At 38.0% G+C, this 25,093-nt stretch overlaps 1 protein-coding gene across 8 annotated transcripts in view; it reads right to left on the bottom strand.

Moving 5' to 3' along the window:
• Window positions 1-25,093, bottom strand: part of MAP7 (microtubule associated protein 7) — a 172,636-nt gene that overhangs the window by 94,364 nt on the left and 53,179 nt on the right. Inside the window, exon 1 of one of the 8 annotated variants that reach the window (XM_049112992.1) lies at window positions 3,759-3,779. The exons of the other annotated variants lie outside the window; for them this stretch is intronic. The gene's annotated coding sequence lies outside the window, so the exon portion shown is untranslated. Of the gene's footprint in view, window positions 1-3,758; window positions 3,780-25,093 lie in introns of those variants that run through there. 8 annotated transcript variants of the gene reach the window in all.

The following is a 25,093-nucleotide window of genomic DNA, read 5'->3' on the forward strand; positions in this document are numbered from 1 at the left end:
CTTAATCTCAATATCCTCAGCGTCAGAAAAGTAAAAGTTACAGAAAATCAAAGGATCATTTTCTCTAAGAGAATTTCTGCCAGATTTTTATACAGTTATAGGGCTAATATATTTTAAAAGTTTGGTATTATATGATTTATTTATTTTTTTGGTATTATATGATTTAAAAGGCAAATCATATACTCAGTGTTTACACAGGAATTAAAATAACTTCAAAAACAATTGTCATTTATTGAATATTTATTATGTTCCAGACTGTACTAGATGCTTTTTTAAAAAAAGATTTTATTTATTTATTCATGAGAGACACAGAGAGAGGCAGAGACACACAGGCAGAGGGAGAAGCAGGCTCCCTGTGGGGAGCCCGATGCAGAATTCGATCCTGGGATCCCTGATCACGCAGAGCCACTGAGCCAAAGGCAGACGCTCAACCACTGAGCCACCCAGGTGTCCCTGTACTAGATCTTTAAGCATTTTGTCTCATTCAATTTATTCCTCACAGTAAGCCTGCATTTAGATAATACTCTCCCCACTGCAGAGACAGAAGCCAAGACTCAAAAAAGTTAAGAAATCTGTCCAATGTATATGGCAAAATCATGGGTAAAACCATCATCAATTTGGCTTTAAAACCTAGTATCTTAACCACTACACTAGTGTTTTCTAAATTAAAAAAATATTATATATATATATATATATCATTAAAAACTGTACCTTCTTACTCTTTTGGTGAGTTTTCTTCCCCTAATTAATGATTACTTTGATGAATACAGAATATATATACAGTCATAAAGCAATTACATTTTTCATTTAAGGAAATAACTTTAGTTCATCTTTAAGTACCACTGTATAACCTGCTTAATGGATTACAAATCACTTTCTTGCGTATAAACTTACTTGACCATCTTAACTTGATTAGGGCAGGCATGACTGCGGCCAGGGTAGGGGATGGAGGCTTGAGGGGTTAAATGGGATTTGCCTGTGGTCACAGTGTTAGATAGAGGTGATTGTGGAAACTGGTCTCTTGACTCTAAAGTGCAACATTTTATCTTCCTGATAGAAGTTTGGATTTTTAACGTAGCTTTGAGAGTGCCTAGTGTTTTTCCAAAGCCTCGTTTAACATATTTTTAAGCTTTTAAAAAATATGACAACATAAAATTCCTGGTGAAGGAGGGGCAATTTGCTGTGATTACCACTGAGCGTGTGGAGCTGAGCAGGAACCTCACCCAGGGTTTAGAGGAAGAAGGAGCTTATCTGGCCTGTGACCTGGCATTTTATCATTAAATTATCTCTCTAGAGTCCTTACTTTAACTATTTTTCACAAAGGAAGTAAACTTTCTTGGTTTTCTGTTCTGCTTGGCACACGGTTAATCGCCTGTAACAGAAGATAGTAACATTTCCCACTGACTTTTTCTTTTCCTCCCAAAGTTGGAACAAACTGCTAGTGCTTTATCAGCCACAGCAATAATTGTCAGGTTCTCATGCAGTGAGACTTCTTATTTTATATACCAAACTGTATCCTCGTTTGTTATTTTGTGTGTTTTATAAAGAGGCCCTACTGAAGCCTAGGGATTGATGCATTAATTTCATAAACTGACTAGGTGCTTGCTGCTTGGTAGGCATGGTCATAGGTGCCTACAGCGGTGAACAAAACAGACAAAATTCCCTGCCCCCATCGAGTGTACATTGTAGTGTGGGAAAACAGACTCTAAGCATTATTACATTAGGAAGTGATAAATGCTCAGTGAGAACAGGCCAAGTAATTATAGGGAGTAGTTTTTGTTTAGAGGGGGTCACTCTTCCACCGACTAGTTACCCCAAGGGAGCCTGATGGTGAGAACAGGTTCTGCACCCAGAGCTGTATGGGCTTCCATGAACGAACAGAGGTGATGCCACGGAAAGTGTGGAGAGATAGGGATCCAATTTTCTTACTGAGTAACTGTATTTCATTTGATTCAAGCAATCTTATTTCATCACATTTAAATAATTCGTTATGAAAACCAGTGCTGATGCCTGGGTGGCTCAATGGTTGAGCGTCTATCTTTGGCTCAGGTAATGATTCCAGGGTTCTATGATCAAGTTCGCATCGGGCTCCCCAAGGGAGAGCTTCTTCTCCTGCCTGTATCTTGCCTATGTCTCTGCCTCTCTCTGTGTGTCTCTCATTCTCTCATGAATAAATAAAATCTTAAAAAAAGAAAACCACTGCTTATAAGATATGCAACTATGTCTACTCTAATACTTGACTACTATATGTAAATATGCTTTCCACACAGAAAGGTAAATCTCCATAAAATAGAGTCATTAAGTACAAAATGAATTTGAAAGTGAGTTAATGGAACTGAAAATGAACTAATACAGGTGTTAATAACACTAATTTTTTTCTGGGAAAATGGGCATTAAGTAAGGCATTTTACTACTTCTATGTACACATAATCCTGCAACTAGAGATTATTCCCATTGTATAATGATATAAACACACTTATAGAATATAAATAACTTGTCTGATGTCACAGAGCTATTAAGTGTCAGAGCTAAAAGGAAAAGTGAGGTCCAGTTCCGAAGACATATCTAATTAATATGCCACTCTGACTCCTTATACTCCTAAAATAACAAAAGCAAAACACTGATTCACACTACAATCCATCTCCCAATGGTTACTGGGTACTGACACTATATGTAACATTTCTATCCTAAATCAGATGTATTTTTATTATAAAATTTGCAAATCCTACCTACGAAAACGAAGATCTTTAATATTTTATGAGGACAAATAATTTAGTGAGTAAAGAATATTACTCTTAAAAATTAAACTTGATAAAACAGCTCAAGATATTTCTAGAGAAGAAAGTAGGAGGATCAAAATCACTCCAAAATGTAGTATGTAGGACTTGAAAGCCTGTGCTTTTTCTCCATAAAGCCTATGTGATTCACCTTTTATATGCCACGAAAACAAAAGCATTCTAATGAGAACTCTAAGAAGAAAATACAGGCAACAGCTGATTAAAAAACTAGGAAACCAAGAGGTACGCAAGAGAAGCATGACTTTTCTTTTTAAGCAGGAAAAAATAGCACTTCCCAAATATACCCACCCCTCTAAATAGAAAAGCAATCACATTTCCCCAAATTCTCCTGATTCTTTGTATCCAGATACAAATATTAAGAACATCTAGAAATCATCAGGGATGCCTGGCTGGCTCAGTTGGTAAAGCACCAACTTGATATCAAGGCTGTGAGTTCGAGCCCTATGTTAGGCTTAGAGATTACTTAAAAATAATAAAGTATCAAATGTTTAAAAAAATCATCAACAAATTATGTACTAAAATTTTCTCTGGACAGAAGCATAACAATGTGTGCGGCTCGCTATGGCCTAGATCCAGCACTTTAAGAAGACTCTAGGAATTGTCAGGGATTTCATGGTGGCTTTTCCCAAAAGAAAAAAAAAAAGTAGGAACATGGAAAATGGAGCATAATGATAGTTTGCTTCTAATTTTCATAGAAGCTATCACATGGCTCCAGGATAACAAAGACAGAAGTATAAATCCATCATCTATAGAACATAATAAAGGTCAATCCATTTAATTAAGCTTTCCACTCCTTTTTCTAAGAACATTAAAACCAGTCAAAAGGTTTTAAAACAAAACAAAAGATTTTCTAATGTGTACTTGTGCCTGTTTTAAGTGTTAAAAACTGGTTTAGAGATTGAATAAGGAAATTCAGGAATCAGGCAGAGTTTTAAACACATGTTGAGTCCCAGAACTTACAGTCCGGCTTGTTGTTTTCCATCCTAAAATCCTCCTTTCTTGAATAGGTCGCAACATATCTGCATGTCTCCCTCTTCCTTGCTTTGAGTTCCTCCACAGGTCAAACACCAAATAATCAGTGAAGGGCCCTTTTAATAGTCCTAAGTATTCAGCCTCATACAGCCTGAGGTACACTGGGGGATGCACTGGGGGAGGCACGAGGGCAATGGTTCTCAATGAGAACCACAACTCCCCAGCCACTGTTTTTAAACACTAACCTTGTTCACTGAACCAAGTAAAAAGTGAGAATGGCTTCTGTTCAAAAGAGCCAGTGAAGCACAAATGGGTGTGGCCTGGGAGCAGGGGAGGCCTTCCCTGGTTAAGAAATGGTTGCTAAATATCCGTTCAAGCTCAGGGATTCCAATTCAGCTGGGGCCCCAACCAGGATGTGCATGAAGCACATATTTAAAAACTTAACCGTTTTCCAAAACCATCTAAGTGTTATTTTTTTCCCCAGACTCTTCTGCCTTTTGGTTTCCTGATGTATTAAAAATGACATTTAAAACCCTGAAGATTATGGCTGATTTTGTTCCCATACCAAAAGCATCTGCAAAAGGTGATCATTTAGGGTCAGTCAAGCAGAGAGACTCCTGTTCTTTTATGCCCTATACTGAGAACAGACATGGAGCTGCTGAAAAACCACATGAAATGAAGTTTTGTGGCTCTTGAGGAGATTCCCAAAGACTGACTTGCTTTAGCCAGATCTGGACATTCTGAAGGTCTTCCACAGAGGAGAGGAACAATCAATGAATATAAATGTGGAAATTTTAGAAATTATTTCTAGATAAATTCTGGGGACCTATGCTGATTTTTTTTAAGCCAGTGATAAATTACATTGTAAACTTTAAACTCAACATCTATAATTTTACCTTAGGCTTATCTTTAGAATGGCTTTTGTCTAAGGGCATAGAGGGGAAACAGGAAAAGATATCATGCAAGTCCTTGCTGGGTCTGTATGCAATTTAATCACATGTGGCATAGGAGCTAGAATACTGTGATTAAAACCAGTTAACGAGTTTGGAGGAACATTGACCAATTTGAAGAAAGAAATACAATTTAAAAAAAAAAAGAAAAAAAGAAATACAATTTTTAAAAGAAAACAAAACCTTTTAAGCCTTTCTGATAGGACTTAATCCACTAAAGAAACCGGACACATAGGATATCTAAGATGTTTGTGTGCCACTGGACTTGGCAATCAACGTTTTTTAATGCTCAGAGAACTCAAGACTACTTACATCTCCAAAGCTGCCTAAGTCCCATCATTTTCCCCAACTGGTTGCTTACAAGTAGCCCATAGAGACAACATCTCTAGTGCAAGGCTCCTCAACCCTGGTACTACTGACTTTTTAGGGTTTTTTTGTTTGTTTGTTTTAAAGATTTTATTTATTTATTCATGAGACACAGAAAGAGAGGCAGAGACACACGCAGAGGGAGAAGCAGGACTGGATCCCGGGACTCCAAGATCACACCCTGGGCCAAAGGCAGGCTCTAAACTGCTGAGCCACCCAGGGATCCTACTACTGACATTTTAAGACTGGATAATCTTTGCTATGGGTGGCAGGGGATGAGGAGGGAGCTTTGTAGGACATTATGGGACAGCAGCATTCTGGGACATTGTGTATGCTAACTGTACCACCACTACAAGCACCCCCACCCTGAGTTAAGATGATCAAAGTGTCTTCAGACTTGGTCAAATGTCCCTGGAAGGAAGGGAGAAGGGGACAAAATGACCCTTGGTTCGCTTGTTTGTTTATTTTTAAGATTTTATTTATTCACGAGAGACACAGAGAGAGGCAGAGACATAGGTAGAGGGAGAAGCAGGCTCTCTGCAGGGAGCCTGATGTGGGACTCAATCCCAGGACCCAAGGATCACACCCTGAGCCAAAGGTAGACAGACATTCAACCACTGAGCCACCCAAGGTATCCCTTGGTTTAAAAAAAAAAAAAAAAAAATCACAGCTCTACGGGCTTCAAATAAATGGTACTCTTTTCCCCTTGCTTTCTCTCCAAGCAGGGCTAAGTGCAGTAGGGAAGCTAGATAGGGCATCTTTTCCTGTAGTAAGACTATTTCCCCCATGTCTTCCAATGATTGCACTGTTGTGTTTTTTTCCCCAATAGACTTTAATGCCGCTAGAGGGATATGGTATGAACATTACAGGAAAGGCAGGTCCATGTTCACTATGCTGGGACTGGAAGTCATAAACCAAGCCTTATAAACTTCTTTGTGCATGTTTGGTATAATGGCTAGGGTACGATTAATATTCAAATACTGCCTGAATGTCTAAAAAATTAGAAGAATTCTCCAATTCTGCTTCTCCAAAGCAACCACATTCATGAGACAGTAATAAACTAAAGGACAGGAATTTTTGAGGGGCACCTGGGTGGCTCAGTGGTTGAGCGTCTGCCTTTGGCTCAGGGCATGATCCTGGGATCGAGTCCCGCATCATGCTTCCTGCAGAGAGACTGTTCTCCCTCTGCCTGTCTCTGCCTCTGTCTCTCACAAATATTTTTTTAAAAAAGAAATTTTTGAGGCACATTATTAAATATCAACTTCTTCCCCTAATTCCAGAACCATATATCCAGTAAGGTTCCATTAATATTAAGACATACCTGACAGCACATTTAAATATAATAAAGACAGGAACTAGGAATGTATCAAACAAAACCTAATTCCTATTAGCAAACTTAAAAAAACTTTCATTCCCTCCCTCAACCTATGTATTTGTATTTCAGACTCAAAGGTAACTAACTCAGTTATCTGTTTCCAGTTAATGGAAGATTAGAAGCAGTTCTGAGTGGACAAGAAGTTGTCATGAGTCTCCTAACTGGTCTACAAATGGCATTGATCTTGACCCACAGTAGCAGTCACTGACACAGCTGCAACACTAACATTTTCTAGATTGCAAATATAACCAAGCAACTTCTTTGATTGCCTCAGTTTTTTTGGCATAAACTCCAGCCACCCTGGCATCAAAGTCCTGCTCTCCATGAACCACAGCATCACCTGCTGTGGGTCTAGCTGGCAGTCTCCTCTCCAGCCTTACATACAGCTATGCTGAGCTGCATTTCCCTGCTTGGTTTTCCAGGCACCATCAATGTTGTACACGATGCCGCCACTCCTTGGAAGAATCTTCTCTTGCCCTTATCTAGCTACTTTCCCTAAGCCTCTTCTCTGCTTTTATCAAATCCTCAGAAATTATCCATAGTACCTTACCATGTCATCACATTCATCCTTCTGCACTGTGATCAAGCTGTGTACATACCTGAGATGGACAGGTGGGAAAGAGAAGGGGTAACAGAAAAATCTGCCTTCTAAAGCACAGACTGCTTTCTCCCCATGCCACAGGAAATAAAAATAACTCCTTAAACTCCTGATCATCCATTATATGTGAGACATGGTTCTAAGGACCTTTACACATAGGAACTGGTCTAATCTCACAATGACACTCTTATCATACCAATTTCACAGATGAGGACTCTCTGATATCAGGAGAGGAGTAACTTGTGGAATTAGACACTTAGTTCTTACACCAAGATCTACTGTAGCATCTGCACCCTACATAGAGAACCAGGAAGCATGAGGCCAATGCTTCTGAGAACCCAGGAAGCATAAGGCCAATGTTGCCTGCTGATGGGAAAGGATTGGTACCATGAGGAGAGAAGGCAGGCAGCAAAGACAGGAGGGGACATTGTGTGGAGACAGTGCACCACTCTTCCCCTAGGAACAACAGTTTATAACTAAATGGTGATGCATTCATCCAGAAAAACAGCTGAATGCTAACAAGAGAGGAAAGAGAATAAAGGGTTTTATAGGACAAAGTGGGTCAAGGAGATGTGTACGCCCCAGTGTGTGGAGCAGTGGGCACCATCAGTGATGTAGCATCTCAAACGGTAACTGCACAGTAAGTATCTGAGAAAGAAGCACATTCACATCTCACACACCAAAACTATATCGATGCAGGATACTGCCCAATGGATGAAGGCACAGGTGCCAGTTAATAATTCAGATGTTAAGGAAATGAAAATCACTTTTAAAACAGACTAAGCTCCAGGGATGCCTGGGTGGCTCAGTGGTTGAGCATTTGCTTTTGGTGGAGCGTCTGCATAATCCTGGAGTTCCGGGATCAAGTCCCACATCAGGCTCCCTGCAGGGAGCCTGCTTCTCCCCTCTGCCTTTGTCTCTGCCTCTCTCTCTGTGTCAACACATGAATAAATAAAATCTCTAAAAAATAAAATAGAGTAAGCTCCAAATCCTGAAACATTTAAGGGAAATATTTCTTTATTGTTTAAATTACATAGTATACATATAGTATGCTGTATATACTTAGTATAAAGTATGGTAAATATTTTGCAATGGCACAGTTGGTGAATTAGCAACTCCACTACAGAACAGTTTAGGATGATTCTGAAGAAGCCAGCCTCTTCATTTTTGTTTATTCCCTCATTTCCCATTCTTACTCCCTCATTTCCCATTCACTGATCCTCTGCTTCCCTCAGAGGCCCCGGAAAACTGCTCTGGAGCAGAGAATCTGAAGAATCTAGAGCAGATTCACTGGTTTTTGGTCCAATCTGAGTTCCCACTGTAACCCTTAAAACCACAGAGCACCTTATCTTAACATGGTAAAATATGGAAGAAGCTTGTGTCTTTAGCATTTTCTCTCTCACCAAATCTGCTAATTTGTCACCTTGCTTCCTCTTGTTCTTTTTAGTTTTCCTCCTTAACTTTGGCTACTCACAGAAAAAAGAGTTCTTATAAAATGGGAATTTTAAGCTACATCAAGGATTGCATGGGATTATGAGATATTGGGTAGCTTTTCTGCCTTTATTATTTCTTTAACAAAATTTGATTCTACAGAAAATTGTGTGATCCAGCACTGTTTTTGCACTCCTTAGAAAACATTAGAGGGGTGGAGGGGTGTATATCATAACAAAAATATAAATGAATATAGCAAGATATAGATGAAGATCTGGTTGTTCTACCAATAGTTTACAGAACATGGACAGGATAAGCCCTCCAGCTAGAAAACACACACAATTACTTATAGAGTATTCTCACTGTTAGACTTTACAATGTTTTCCTGCATACTTTTACATATTTTACACACACACACACACACACACACACAATCATATATACTAGATTTGATTACCACAACTATCAAAATGGTGCAGTTTAAAATCTCTTGGTGTTTGGCAGATTTTAGTGTTTAATATAAAATGCTGGGACCATGGCTATTACTGTTTTAAGAGGCAAATACTAAGAAACATTTTGTTTATGCTTTATAGTTCTGGAAAAGTAAAAGTAGAGATTCATTTTATAAAGGAACGTGGGCTTTTTTTGCTGAAATTTTTAAAAGCTAAAACTAAGATTTGGTATGCATAATTAATTGAACAACCAAACTACAGATTTGGTATATATAATTAATTAAAAGACCCAGTTCATTCAGATTATCTGCTGCACACGGATTTTGATCCTGGTGGATCTTATCTGAAGATTTCTGAATTGCTTCAAATCCCATAGCAACTTGTGTCTAATCCCAATGTCAATCAAGGAGTATTGCAGCATGTCCGTTTCTCCAGATCCCCTTCTTACTCTTAATTCTTGATTTTTCCATTTCCTCTGTGTTCAAAAAGTAGTGAGGGTTACCTTCAGGAAAGAATCTATTTTTGACCTTTACAATGCACCCAGCATTTTGTTTTATTTTCCTTCCCCAAAGTTCTTACTACATTCTCTTTTTCCTCTGGATAGTCCCCAGAGGCCATGATCTTAAGATTCTGGGAAAAGATGCTGCTTGTTTAGCCTCCATTTTATAGTCCTTGACAAAAGACACACAAGCTGATTATTTGAGAAATTCACTTATTCCGTAAAAAATGTATTCCACATAGGAATGTTTTCCTTAAAGAAATACAACATGCTTGTTTGTTTCTCAAAGTCCACATTCACATAACCCTGGAGTCCTTTGTGCTGAGCTCAAATTGCTGAAGCAATTCTCCTTTTGGTCTACACTTCACAGGAATGGCCAAAACTCTACTTTTTACCAAACTAAGAAGAGATACTTCTATTTTACATTGATATCTTTTCATTTTGCTGGTGATTTAACTGTCTCAATTTTCTTCTTACCTCACTACAGTCACATCACCAGCTATCATCAGCTTTCCTGTGGCCCTGCTGCAAGGCACAGTACTTTAGGGATAACTACATGAAGTTATTTACCTGTTTTATGCTTGAAGCAACTAAATATTGCTTCTTACTAAATATTTCAGCAAAGGCAAGTTGCCCAGTCTGGATCACTGGGGCTGAAGCTGCTAGAAAGGGTCAATTGCTTTGTTGAAGGAAAAGAATTTCTGCCAAGCTACTGTCTCTCCAAGTGTTTTTGTTTGTTTTTGTTTTGTGTATGTATGTGACTTCTCAAACATATTTGTTTGTTTTTGTTTTGTGTATGTGTGTAATTCTCAAACATGCCCACTTCCACATGAGTGATTGGTAATCAAATATGATCTCAGCTCTCCATCTTTTGTTGTAAATTTCTGCATCTACAATGTGTTTCAGAGGGGATTAATGGGAGAGCCTGACAGCTGAAGTCCTGAGTCAGAGTAGAAGATAAAGTTAAGGGACTTGACCTGGTTTTAAAAGAGAGACTTACTAACTTCTTCAACCCAAAACCAATGTAGTATTTCAGGTATTTACCTTCAGAATTTGGGGCTGAAATGTCTCTGTTACTTCAGGGAACTAAAATATATTGTCTGTATATGTAAGAAACTCTTGTACAAAACACCTTATACCTTTCACTTAAAAAAAAAAAGACACAGTTTGAGGTTTCCTTTTTTGTATATTCCAACCTATGATTATTCACTCTTTTCTCCTCCATCCACTGACCTCAGACATTATACTGTCCTCAAGGAGGAGCACCAGTAATGCCATAATGAAGTGGGAGAATGGAGAAAGTGCACACCCAAAGTACAAATTTTTATCTTATAACCTAATTTACACACATGGCCAGACTATATAAGAGATTTAATGACACTGTGGCAAGTCACTACGAAGTAAGAGCATTCAAGGAGTGTGTGGTATTTTCCAATTAAACAGTTGGTTTAGCAGCCTATTTGACATACTGGGCAAGCAGCCTATGCTCAACCAGCCTCACCACTGTTTCCACCTCCAGCCTCCAGACAGGTCTCAACACTGCCAGTTTTTCCCCTTTGATACCTAAGAACTATCAGATTGGTTGCCTGAAAAACCAGCTTTAGTTGCTTATCATCCCCGCCCCCCAAACACCTACCGTGTCTCCCATTTACTTGCCAAATATAGGCCACTGCAAGGTACTTCCACTGACTTCAAGAATTGCTTCCCAACACTTCCCTAGATAGCCCCTGCTTTTACAGAATGGCTGCATTTGTTATCCCTTTAGCATGCTTCATGATTTCCTTCCCTCTCCTTGCTTCTAGCCTTTCTTTCTTTTACTTCACTCTTCTTTCCATGGGGTTTGTCTCTTCAATCATCTGTCAAATCTTCTAAATACTTTAAGAGCCAATGAAAATGCCTTCATCCCACATAAAACCTACCCTGTTTCTCCCATACGAAAGTGCTTGTCCTTCTCCTAGGCCACAAATAAGCTGATGACACTCTTCTGACAGCATCACCACAGGAGGGAAAAGTTATCAGACTTATCTGTCTATCCCATGAAAGGCTCTGTGTGCAGCGGAAGCTCAAGGAAGCATATTAAATTGCAATGACCTAGCCTCCAGTATTTGGGTCATTTTTAGCAGTACTTGGGGGGGGGGGGACTTTCAAAAGATAATAAATTAGACAATAAACAAGAAGTGTAGAAAATAGAAAATATAAGCAAAAACATTTAAAAGAAGCTGCATTCTCAAAATTCAGATATAACCACTGTACATACTTTATTTTTTTTCACTGTACATACTTTAGTATTCGTTTCTGCAGGGGTTTTTTGGAAATATTATATTTAGGCAGAGGATACAAAAATGGGATCTTCACATAATGGTTTGGAACATGTTTTATGTTCTGGACATCTTTCCTCATCAACAGCTATGTTTCTAAAGCACTTATACTAATGGTTGCCCAAAACTAGAATGCAGGAAAACACAATAATTTATGTAGCAGATTCCCAAACTTTAGGTTATTTCCAGCTTTTCAGTGTTATACACAGTGCTGCCCATATTGTACACAAATATCAATGTGTGCAGGATAAATTCCTGGAGTGGAGTTTATCTTTGGTTGGAAACAGAGCCCCTTTCACTGCAACCTCAGAGATAGGAGCGATTCATTCCCTAGATCATTCGTTTACCAGGTGCTTGTGGTGTGCCAGGCATCCTTCAAGACTCTTCCATTCAGTGGATGTATAGACAGTATATGAGAGAATAGGTTGATAAATAAGATCCACATTATGAAAACAATACCGGGGTTGGGTAGGGAGATGTTAGATAGTGAGGAGTCAAGAAAGATTTTCCTGAGGAAGTAGCAGTGCAGGTGGAGTGAGTCCAAAAGTCAAGAAAAGAGGTTTCAGGGATCCCTGGGTGGCGCAGCAGTTTGGTGCCTGCCTTTGGCCCAGGGCGCAATCCTGGAGACCCGGGATCGAATCCCACATTGGGCTCCTGGTGCATGGAGCCTGCTTCTCCCTCTGCCTCTCTACCTCTCTCTCTCTGTGACTATCATAAATAAATAAAAAATTAAAAAAAAAAAGAAAAGAGGTTTCAGATAGAGATGGAGAGTTAATATGAAGGTGCAAAGGTCCTAAGGTCAGAGTGAGTAATGAATAGCAAGAGAATGAGAAAATGTGGTGAGAAAGAAGAAAAGTGGGGAACTGTAGCCTGTAACAAGGATTTTATACCAGAGTCAATGAAAAGTCATTGGCCAGACAAAAGCTTTAAGCAGATAGTGCCAGCTGATCCATAGCTGTAAAAGGTCACTCTGGCTGCTGTACAGAGCCTGGCGGGGGGATCATGGTACACAGGGAAGGGCCAGTGTAGAAGCAGTCACTGATGTTAGAATGTGGGGAGAGCAAATGTAATTTGGACCATGAATGGTAGTGGAGACAGACATCAGGAGGCAGATGTGATGCAGTCTGGAGGGAGGGCCAACGGGGCTTGCTGATACATTAGATGTGGGGGAGATAGAAAGGTAGAATAAATAGGATGTTCAGGCATTGGGTTGAACATTTATTGAGACCAAGCTGACAGAGAACCAAAGAGGTGTGAGGAAAAGAATCAAGACTTTGTATTTGGAAGATGTAACAGAAGGTAAAATTTGTGTCAGTGTGATTAGAGATGTGATCACACTGTTTTCCTGTATTTTACATAATCTATTCTGTATAGATTACTTTCTATGCAGTATTTTGATCTAAAATTTTAGTAATTAGCTCTATGTCAAAAAATTCTTCACAGATATTTCAAGTATGCTTATTTTCATCTCCTTGCACATTCAAGTTATTCCAATTCTTCACTAAATTTTTATATATAAAGCTTTAGCTATAGATTAGGTTTTAAGAGGAATTATTAGCCAAAGGTAAGAATAGTTTTAAGGCTTGATACCAAGCACCAAAAATAATTTCCTGAAAGGTGTTACCAATTTCCAAACTCAACACAAGAGTGAGAGTTACTATTTAACCACACTGCATATTCTCATTACAAACAAACAAAAATCTTGATATAGCATTAAGAAAGGTTGTAAACATAAATAGTATAATTGAACCTACAAGGGGATTAGCATTTTTGAAGAAAGTATTACCATTTAAATATGTTACCAGTAGCATTTTAGATTGTTCAGCAAAATCATTTCCACTAAAAATAAACAGAATGTGTGCTCAAATGACAGCTATTACTCTCAATTACAATAACTTCTGAAAACAAGTCAACTTTCTTGATTTGTTATTGGTCTTTAAATTTTCTTTTAAATATAATAATGTATTGTTATAGACCATCATGTTGAAGTTTTGGGGATTTAAAATAATCTACTACAGGGATCCCTGGGTGGTGCAGCAGTTTGGCGCCTGCCTTTGGCCCAAAGCGCGATACTGGAGACCCGGGATCGAGTCCCACGTCGGGCTCCGGGTGCATGGAGCCTGTTCTCCCTCTGCCTGTGTCTCTGTCTCTCTCTCTCTCTCTCTCTGTGTGACTATCATAAATAAAAAGAAAAAAAAAGAAAAAAAATAATCTACTACAAAATTAATATGCTAGAAGTTTTTAAAAAATATTTTTTATTTTAGAGATGGAAAGAATGAGAATGCACGCATGAACCGGGAAAGGAGCAGAGAGAGAGAGACAGGCAGACTCTGTGCTGAGCATGGAGCCCGATGAAGGGCTCGATCCCACAACTACTGAGATCATCCCACTACTCTGAGATCATAACCTGAGCCAAACCCCAGAGTTGGATGCTTAACCAACTGAGCTATCCAAGTGCCCCTATGCCAGAAGTTGTAGTATCAACTAGCTACTATGAAAGGTTTAGGATATATTTAGGTTGATCTGGTATGCATTATCAAAAGGGATCTTCTTAACTTCTGCCCCTAGTACTTCTGTGACACGGGGGGAAGTCCTTAACTCTCAGGAGTTGCACTGTTCAATATAGTAGCCACCAGCCATGCTTGACTATTTAAGTAAATTAAAAGTTCAGTCCTCAGTCACGTTAGCTACAGTTTAAATGCTCAATAGCTTCAGATGGCTGGCAACTACTGTATTAGATAGCAAAGAATATATTAGTTCTGTCATTGTGGATGCTCTCGGTATCTTACTGTAAAATGAGGAAGCTGAATTATGTACTTTTTATTTTTTTTTAAAGATTTATTTATTTGCGAGTGAGCAAGATCACACAAAGGGAGAGAGAGGTAGAGGGAGAGGCAGGCTCCCCAGTGAGCAGGGAGCCCGATGTGGGGCCCGATCCCAGAACCCCAGGATCATGACCAGACACGAAAGCAAATGCTCAACCGACTGAGCCACCCAGGTGCCCCCAAATTATGTACTTTTTAAAGTATCTTCTAGATCTAAATTCTAGTAATTTATTTTTTAATTTTTTAAATTTTTTATTTATTTATGATAGTCACACACACAGAGAGAGAGAGAGAGAGGCAGAGACATAGGCAGAGGGAGAAGCAGGCTCCATGCACTGGGAGCCCGACGTGGGATTCGATCCCGGGTCTCCAGGATCACGCCCTGGGCCAAAGGTACTCTTCTGGCTTCCTGAAAACTGTATCACAGTATCTATAAAATCTTAATTTCATAAAATCATAGAATTTCAGAAATGGCATTTTCTTTAAAATCATTTATTTTAATTTCCTAATTTTTAACAAAGAAGCTGAAAAGGAGGACTATGATCTACAAACTCCTACTCTAGTGTTCTTTCCATGGTCTAGAGAGAAAATAAATCCATTACATTAAAAACAAAGGTCACTGAGTATGTGTATATACAGATTTTAGAAGTGTGTGTACCTATTTCATACGCTTATTCCTTAGCTCTGCCTGCTAACAGGGTCTAAAAGCAGTGATGCGCTTGTAGTAATGAGCACAACTAGTACATATCTCAGATTTAAAATATAATTTCTTCACTGAAAGGAACTGGAGCTCCTTGAAGAAATGGCTGATTCGAAGGCTAAGTCAAAGAAAGTGCAACATGAGTTTGGAACATCTTGTTCCAGAAAGTGAGGATGTACTCTAAGAATGATGGGGACAGATCAAGAGGACACAAATGTTGGGGCATTTGGGTGGCTTAGTCAGTTAGGCATCCAACTCTTGATTTTGGCTCAGGTCATGATCTCAGAGTTGTAGGATCAAGCCCCATGTTGGGTTCCACCAACAGGGAGTCTGGTTGAAACAGTCTCTCTCCTTCTCTCTCTCTGCCTGTTCCTTCCTCCATTCATTCACTCTCTCTAAAATGAATGAATAGAGAAAAAAAAAATGGACACAAGTGTCAACTTGAAAGGGATCCCACTGGCTAAATCTGGGACAATTTGAGCAAAAATAATTAGAGGAAAGCATTACAATCCATAGAATAAATTAAATATCCCTGAGTCCACACTGATATAAACAAATAAGAGAGAAAGGAAAGCTCCTCCTTACAGCAAAAAGCCAACTAATAAATGTAGAGGGTATAATGAATTAGAGAATCATTTTTTGGCAACTAACATATTAACTGATGAGAATCATTGATACTGAAACCAATGGGTGAATATACGAGGAAGAACAGAATATTCATATAGTCTCATAAGATACTTAATGACATAACAAAAATTAGTAATTAAAAGTGGAGAAACCTGGCAGACACTCCCTTAATAGAGTGACAGAGGACAATATCCCCAGGATTGGGACAAATCAACATGTGCTCCTGACAGGATACACTGAGGACAAGATATCATTTCCATGGCATTCCTGTCAGAAGTATGTAACTTCAATCCAAACACGAGGAAACTTGTCAAGCAAACCCAAATTGAGGGGCATCCTACAAAATAACTGAGTGTTTCAGCAACATCAACGTTATGAACTACAAAGAAAGGCTCCAAGGAAGTATTAAAGAGTAGAGACATGACAACTAAATACAGTGAATGATCTTGGATTGTCTTTTTGCTATAAAGGACATCATTGGGCCGAATGGTACAATATAAGGTCTGTAGATTAGACAACAGTATGGTATAAGTGATAATTTCTTAATTTTGAGAAATGTAATATAGTTTATATAAAAGATTGTGCTTGTTTTTTTGGGAGGGAAATAATTCAAAATAATCTCCCAAAATGTTAACATTCAGGAAATCTGGGTGAAGGGCACATAAGAATTCTTTGTAATTTCTTGTAACTTTTCAGCTTTTCTGTAGGTTTGATACTACATGGAAAAAATTAAACCAAGGTCACTGAATCCCTATTCATTAATGATATTTTTTAAAATGGTAACTTTTACCAATGATTACTGACATTGAGTATCTTTTCATATGTCTGTTGGCCACTTATAGGTCTTTGGAAAAAGGTCTATTCAGGTCCTCTATTTCTTAGATTATTTGTTTTTTTTTTTGGTGTTGAGTTGTAGAAACTATTTACTTTTTATATTAACCCCTTATTAGATACATTATTTGCAATACCTTCTCCAATTCAGTAGGTTGCCTTTTTGTTTTGTTGATGGTTTCCTCAACAGAAATACCGTATGGTCCACACATTCCACTATTATTTACTCAAAGAACATGAAAACACTAATTTGAAAAGATATATGCACCTCTGTTCATTGCAGCATTATTTACAATAGCCAAGATATGGAAGCAGCCTAAGTGTCCATTGACAGATGAATGGATAAAGAGGTGCTATATACATACAATGGAATATTATTCTGCCATAGAAAGAATGAGATTTTGCCATTTGTGACAACATAGGCAATACTCAAAGGTATTATGATAAGTGAGATAAGTCAAAGAGCATATGGTTTCACTTATTTATGGATTTTTTAAAAACCCAAACAAACAAAAAAACAAAAATAGACCCAAAAATTTAGAGAACTGATGCTTGCCGGGGTGAGGGGGGCACTGGGGGCTGGGCAAGATGGGTGAAGGGGAGTGGAAGGTACAAGATTCCAGTTACAGTATGAAAGTCACAGGGATGAAAGGTATTATAGAGGGAATATAGTTATAGTAATGTTACAGTGTTGTATGGTGACAGATGATAGCCACACTTGTGGTAAACACATCATAATGTAGGGAGTTGTCAAAACTAATGTAATATTGTATGTCAACTATACTTCAATAAACTAATAAAAATGGCCAAAAGTAAATAAGAAAATTGAGCAAAGGACAATTTGAGAGTGAAAGTAGTTGGCCCTGTGTGGCAAAGGGAAATGGAGTCTGTCCTATTGGGAGCAGGAAGGGAAGAGTTTGGGGAATTTCAGGAAGCAATCTCCCCACGCCATGCATCAACTGACTTCAGATTCATATTCTCAGCTCAAGCTACACCTTAAAAGATCCATCCCTAATAGCTCAGCACTTCTCTCCCAGGACCAGGGCAGGCCTCATATTTGGTAGCTCAAACCATATTAAGAAACTGGCACTGTTGTTAAACACAAAACCAAAAAGAAACAGGTTCGCACTTTTCCTCAAGTAAAATAAAAACTAAATATCTTATTAAAGAGTGAAATATCATGATTTTAAATGAAGTAAAAAGCTTCTTTAGTTGGACTCCAGCATGGCTTACCTAATGCTACGATGGTTTGAGCCATTTGTAACTGAAGAAAAGAATCTCATATACCTCTCTCCATTTTCTTCTCTTTCTTAAAAGGGTCATTCAAGTATCCTATATATTTCTTATCTAAATTACCAAATCTTTGATCAAAGTTTTCTGCTTTCTTTACCAATACCTGCACAAAATAACATGTTTTGAGATATTTATATTCCTATAAATACTAAGAAATAGAGAAATTTAACTACATTAAATGTTTCTTAAGCTATGAATCATAATGATAATCTTAATTGCTTATTTAAAAGCTTACACCGTGGCCCAGGATTTATCAAGAGGGTGTTCAGAGTCATGTTTCCCAAAAAGTGGAGTTCTGATAGCAAATACGTTTGGAAATGGTAGGAGCTGTGTCTCCTATTCTGAGTTATTACAACACATGGAATTATATTAAATTTTTTGAGGAATCCTACAGTAAAGTAAGCAAGTAAAATTTGGGAGTAAGGGTCTCCCTAAACCTACTTGACAAAGGATTTTTTTTTGGCAGTATTTATTAATCTGGGACACACTTTACAAAAGTTATTACAGTATTTTTATAAGTTATATGATTGCAGAATTCTCTTTAAAAGACAAAGGATGGGGCACTTGGGTGGCTCAGTGGTTGAGCATCTGCCTTCAGCTCAGGGTGTGATCCCGGGGTCCTGGGATCGAGTCCCACATCAGGCTCCTCTCATGGAACGTGCTTCTCCCTCTGCCTATGTCTCTGGCTCTCTCGTGTCTCTCATGAATAAATAAATAAAATCTTAAAAAAAAAGACAAAAGATATTGTTTCAGCATGGCATTTCTCATAAAATGAAACAATGTTGTAAATTCTCTTTGCAGGTCAAACATTCTGGGATAAGCACACTGATCGGAAATGTAGTGGAATTCATATTCAGAGGTCACCTGATTGCCTTAATAGAAGGTAACTAAATTTGATGATATAAGATCAATACCACTATAGTTTTAATTCTTTAAAATGTGAATCCATAATGCATTTTTACAGATGGCAAAAATAGATATTAAACTCCATTAGTGAGCTCCACAAAGTCTGTTGCGGATGAACATTTTTTTCCTCTCCCTAGAATCTTGTGAAACATCAAGTACATCTAATGGACCAATTAGAGTGATAATCCGTCACAGCCCACTCACTGCTATGTCTAAATTGCTCTAAGGAAAAGGACAGCTGATTGCAAATGAAAGAAAATCCTCTACTTCCTGGATGTAGGAAAAACTGGGGCAGCTATCTGCTCAGCTCACTGGTCAATGGGAAATGCCCCAAAGTATGCAAAATGCTAGATGTCTCTTAGGAAAAAAAAAATCTGTGGGGAGGGGAGAGAAAGGGTAAAAATTGCATTCAAATCCTTCAGAAAGTACTGTATTAGGAGACAAACAAAATCATCGACAGAAGAAAGAGGCTCCGTCCTTGGCAGTCACAAGAACAGAAGAGAGGCCACCACAAAGATGAAGCCAACTTCCTGGAACAGAAGCATCACTGGTTTGATAGCTGGAAGTCTCCTTGACAGCCCTTTAGGTCTCTAAATAATTTGAGTGTACTCACTTTGCTTTTTTCAGATTAAATCCTCTGCACATAATTTCAATAATAGCAACCATATGGGAAGCATCTGCAGCTTTTCTCAATTCTAATTTTTTGTAGGCAGAAGAAACACTGACGAAAATAGCCCCACCGTCTGTCAGGGCCACTGCAGACTGACCTAGTTAGAGTTAGATGCAGCAGGCTGAATGCATTTGAGCTGGCTTAATCCTGCCCTAGCTTTGAGGATGCTGTGTGTCCCGTGGCTGGAGCTCAGGCCGGAGGATTCACCACATCCTTCAGAGCTTATGAGTTTATAGTTGATGGGTCACACTTGGGTTTCTGAAACTACACTAGTGTGGCTCTTACTGTACTACCTATGACCACTCCCAAATCAACTCTCTGAAATAGCTTTCTGAAATCAGCATTTTCAAAACAACAAAATTATATAACAATATTAAGTCTCAAATGCTAAAAGGAGAAAATTATCTAGAACACATAACCATAAAAAGCTAGGTGTCCTTTATTTCTAAAAAAGAAGATAAACACCTTGATAGAAAATGCAATAAACATGTAATTCACAGAAGAAAAATGCTAACAAGTAGGTAAGAAATGTATAACATAACCAGTAGTCAAAGAATTGCAGGTTAAAACAATAAGCCATCATTTCTTTACCCATAAAGTTGACAAATTCCAAACAAGAGAATATCATAACTGTTCTAGAAGACTGTTTCTAACACTAAGTGGAAAGAAAACACGTTGTAAAGCCACATATGCAATGATACACACACACACACACAAAGTTTATAAAAGCCAGAGTAATATTTACCAAAATGTTAATGTGGCTATGTACAAATGGTCAGATTACAGATGATTTAAAAACAATTTTAATCCTTTTCTGCAAGAGTGTCTCACAATATTTTTCTTATCAAAAAAAAAAAAACACGTTACATTTAAAATATTTAGGCAAGAATAGTAAGAGATGCATAGAGACTATTTTTGTTCATAATTTTCTGTGTTCCAGTTGTCAGTGATATCAGAAAAGATGTTTTAAGTTGAATCACTAAAACAAAACAAAACAAAACAAAACAAAACAAAACAAAAAAACCCAGGCCCTCACTTCATATGCTAATGTGGACTGCTGAGAAGTCCGGTTTAGAGGCCTATTTATTCTGGGAGCAGGCCTCCCCAAAAAACTGTCTCAAAAAAGACAAGTCTTATGGGGAAAGGGCAGCTTATACTTTATTTACTTTCACATTATGTTCATACTGAGATAATTATAACATATTTCACAAAAGGCAAGGTTCTATAACTGATTTCATTTTCAAAATCCCTTTTTAAAGTTTTCAGTAGCTGCTAGATAATATTCCTGTACAAGCATTTCCATGAAAAAAACTGTATGCTAAGTATTAACTTCTCACATTTTTAGTCACTTTTTCAAGTTTGAAAATGGTGGTGACACTATTTTGGCAGTCTTTTATGTATTTTTTTTTCTTTTTTTTTTGTATCATCAAATGTAGCAGAAGCAAATAATGATTCTACATTTATTTCATAGAAGGATATGCTCAAAGAAAAGACTATTAATAATGTGAAATGCTACTTGTTTTTAAAATAATAGTGTCTCTTCCAGTTAAACCACAAATATTTATTGATTCTTGCTATGTGTCATGCTAGGCATGTCTTAATTAAGGTCTTATATGCTATGATAAATAATACATTATAGAGTTATGGATTTTTCAGTTTAGGAGTGACCTGTCCATCCCCTCAGAAACCATGATTATCTTCACCACTGCTCTTTCTGCAATTTTTTTTCAGATTTTTTATTTTAATAGGAATAAACACTCTAGTAGGTGTTAATCTCCCTTGTCAACATTAGAAGTGGTTCCAAATTTTAAAAAAATTATTTATTTATTCATGAGACACACAGAGAGAGGCAGAGACATAGGCAGAGGGAGAAGCAGGGAGGCTGACACAAAACTCAATCCCAGGACCCCAGGATCACACCCTGAACCAAAGGCCAGCTCAACCACTGAGCCACTCAGGTGCCCCAGAAGTGGTTCCAAATTATGGCCATTTCTCTACTTTTCAAAGGTAAACTGTACTTTTTTTTTTTCATGGAATTTCAGAATTCATCCCTTCACATGTAGGGAGTCAGGGTGGGGGGTGGTAATCAATCTCTGCTGTACTGAGAAGAAATTGTGTCAATTCACTATGTCCTGAAAAGCAACTTCTAAATCTTCAACTAGAGAAAGGTATGGTTAAGTTGCTATTACCAGAAGATAATGATTAACATCTGGTCTTTTATCCTTAATACTAATGATTCCGTCTCCTTTTCCATTCTTGCTTAAGCCCTATAGCCTCACTTTACCTCTTCACGCTATTCACTTGGCAACAGTACATGGTAGAGAATTCCCGTGTCATTCCAATGCTCTGTAAAGGCAGGTTTCTTACCCAAGGACCCCGATAATCCTGCAGGCAGACCTCTGTGGCACTCTGTTCTTCTACCATGGATGAATGTATATGCTTTAAGGATAGTCAACTTAAAAACTGCTAGCACACTGGAATACAAAGCCAGACTAGGAGTGGGGAAGGCACCCCAGAGGAACTATTTGAGCATCCCATGGTTTTAAGATTAAGGGGAAAAGAAAAAAAAAAGAGGAAAAGAATAGGGGTGCCTGGGTGGCTCAGTGGTTGAGCATCTGGTTTAGACTCAGGTTGTGGTCCTGGGATCCTGGGATTGAGTTCCACATCAGGCTCCCCACAGGGAGCCTGCTTCTCCCTCTGCCTGTCTCTGCTTCTCTAATGAATAAATAAATAAAATCTTAAAAAAAAACCCAAAACATGATATTTTTTAAAAAAAGGAAAAGAATAAGCAAATGGGTATGGTCGTATGGAAGAATCATTTGCAGAGGTAAAAAAAAAATTTGAAAATTGAAACAGAAGACTGAAAAGAATTTAAAGGATTTTTTAAATAGCTATGTATATTAGGATAAAGAAGCTGATCTGTAATTAAAGCACACAGTAATATTGAATCATATATGACATCTCAGGAATTTCTCATTTATTTCAGAATAACAGCATTTAAAACTAAATGAATGCTACCCTCAACTAAAACAGTATGTTCTTTACCAAAAGCTAGGGAAAGTGTAGTTCCCTCTGCCAGGAGTTTCCTGATCTGAAGATTTAAAATCTATTTTCTAAATTATAGTTGTGAAAACGTAGTCAGAGTTGCCAAGGCAACAAGATAGCTGGTCAGAAGTATGAGAACAGTGAGCACATGACACCAAACTTGTGGAAACATCGATTTTTCTAGAGACCCCACATGACACTTCTGAACTAGAGACAGTCAACAAGGAGGTACAATTCCACTCCCATACAGAATTGCTCTCATAAGCTGGCACAAGAAAGACTTTGTGAGCTAGTGAGCAGAAAAAAAATTATCCTCTATCTAAATGCAAAGTCACAAACAGTAAAGGACACTAGCCATTCATTAAGCCTTCAACAATCACATACCGTAATGATTTTTCCTACAGTTATTGGGTTCTGCTTCCAAAATAGAAGTGGCATAAGAAACCCAAAGAGCCAAGAATAGGAAGTTAACTACAAAGATTCAGGAACATCTCACATAAACACCATCAAGAAGATTTTCTTATATAGCTAAACTTCTTGTAGCACAATGCAAATACAGGAAATGAAAGATCCAGAGACAAGCTACTCTGATTTTGCTTACAGTTTTTAATGATACAAGTATGTTAAATAATATCACAGAGATACAGTATGACCTCGCTTAATTAACTTTACCTCTTCATATTCTAAAAGGCAAACGGGGCAATCCCAAGAAAAATGGAAGATCCATTAGAGGATTTTCACGTTCTCATACCTCATCATCCTAGTTGTAGTTGATTACAATTCAATGTTATCAAGCACAGCATGGACTGTTTCTTTTGGATCTTTGTATTTTACTTTTCTAATTGGCTAAGCAAAACTGGATCCCTCCAATAGATGATTTCAGGCATTAGGAGATAGTGTGTGATTTTAGGGTGTGAATCTGAATGTATTCTTTTAGGGTAAGTAGGAAGTAGAAACCATTTAATGTACCCTATTCTTCCCAGCCACCCACCTGTGCTGCTTGGAAGGTGAGCTGACTTTGGAGCTATGACATGTTCCTATCATTACTGCTTTTAAGGGCCTGGGGTCCCAATGTCTCCCACTGCAGCTCTGCCTGATAGGCCTGTGCCTACATACTTTCATACTCTACCCCTCTGGAATATTCATGTTACCCCTAAACATCCCTCCTCTCTTCTCCCCATAACCTCTTCTTTCTGATGCATTTTTTATGCTGCAGAGAGACTTCTGGCATTCCTGTAGTTAGGACTTTGTGATGTGTTTTATCTTCAGTTGTCTCCTGAGTCCTAGAATCCAACTTTATCCTCCTAGATCAGCTTTGCTATTAATAAGGATGTTATTTCAAGTATGAGGTATTACCTGTATAAATTCTCATAGTGAACATATTTTTAACAGGTAGTATTTTTTCCTTTAATGAAAAGGCTTAGAAGTATAGTGTAAGAGTCTACAATTTAAACAGATCTTATTCATCGAACTTTGTGTTAAGCTGAACAAAAAACAATTATCATTTTAGGTAAAGAATGGTCAAAGATGGCAATTTTATATAGTTCAACTTAATACCTGACCCAAATTATACCAATGATTTCAAGTGCAAAGATGAGCCATTTGTGCAAGATCTATGACAACCAGCAAGCCTCTTGTTCCTAGGACAAGGCTGCTTATGAGTAGTGACCTAGATTTCACACCCTGTGGTGCCTGAGCCCAGTCTATTAAATGGCATCACCAAGTTTATCATGACAACTACTTCAGACCACAGCCAGCCATTACACAACAGCACAGATGAAGGAAAACAAGCTGGTAAGCAAACTGTGCATCCCTTGTGCAGGTTTAGCATCGCCAATAAGAATAAAGTCGAAGAATAAAAGCAGAGCTTTAATATCACTCTATTTACTTTCCAAAGTCATCCCTATATGAAATTAAATCCTTTTAGTGGGTTATATTGAATGGAAATCCCAGATTCAAATACTGGGGAAAAAACACAAACAACAAAAAAGAAAAGCAAATACATCAAAATAATGGTCCTGATTGGCTGGCTCTTTTTGGTTTCACATTCTGACCTGAAAGAATGGCTTTAATGGGAAATAGAATAGTCATGCTATCAATGTATTATTCATTCTACACAATAATCACTACTGGGAGCTTCTACATTGTTAATGTTTTATATTTTCCACAAAGTTGCTGGGGCAATCAGGGGGATAAAGATATCTTTTCCATCTTGCTCCTCTACCTATGAGCTTATACTCCAATAGGAGATGGCTAGCACATATAAACAAGCAGCTCTGACGCAAGACATTGTGGAATATATACTATAGGCAGTAAATATAATACATGTGTAATCATTTCATTCCGTTTTTGGATCCAGTAATACGAAACACAGTACTTCTAGTTCAGGAATTGTACCCAAATGTCTTTACCTAGACTACACAAAGCATTCCTGAAT

The sequence above is a fragment of the Canis lupus genome, chromosome 1 (assembly GCF_003254725.2).
Source record: "Canis lupus dingo isolate Sandy chromosome 1, ASM325472v2, whole genome shotgun sequence".
In the NCBI taxonomy this organism is placed as follows: domain Eukaryota; kingdom Metazoa; phylum Chordata; class Mammalia; order Carnivora; family Canidae; genus Canis; species Canis lupus.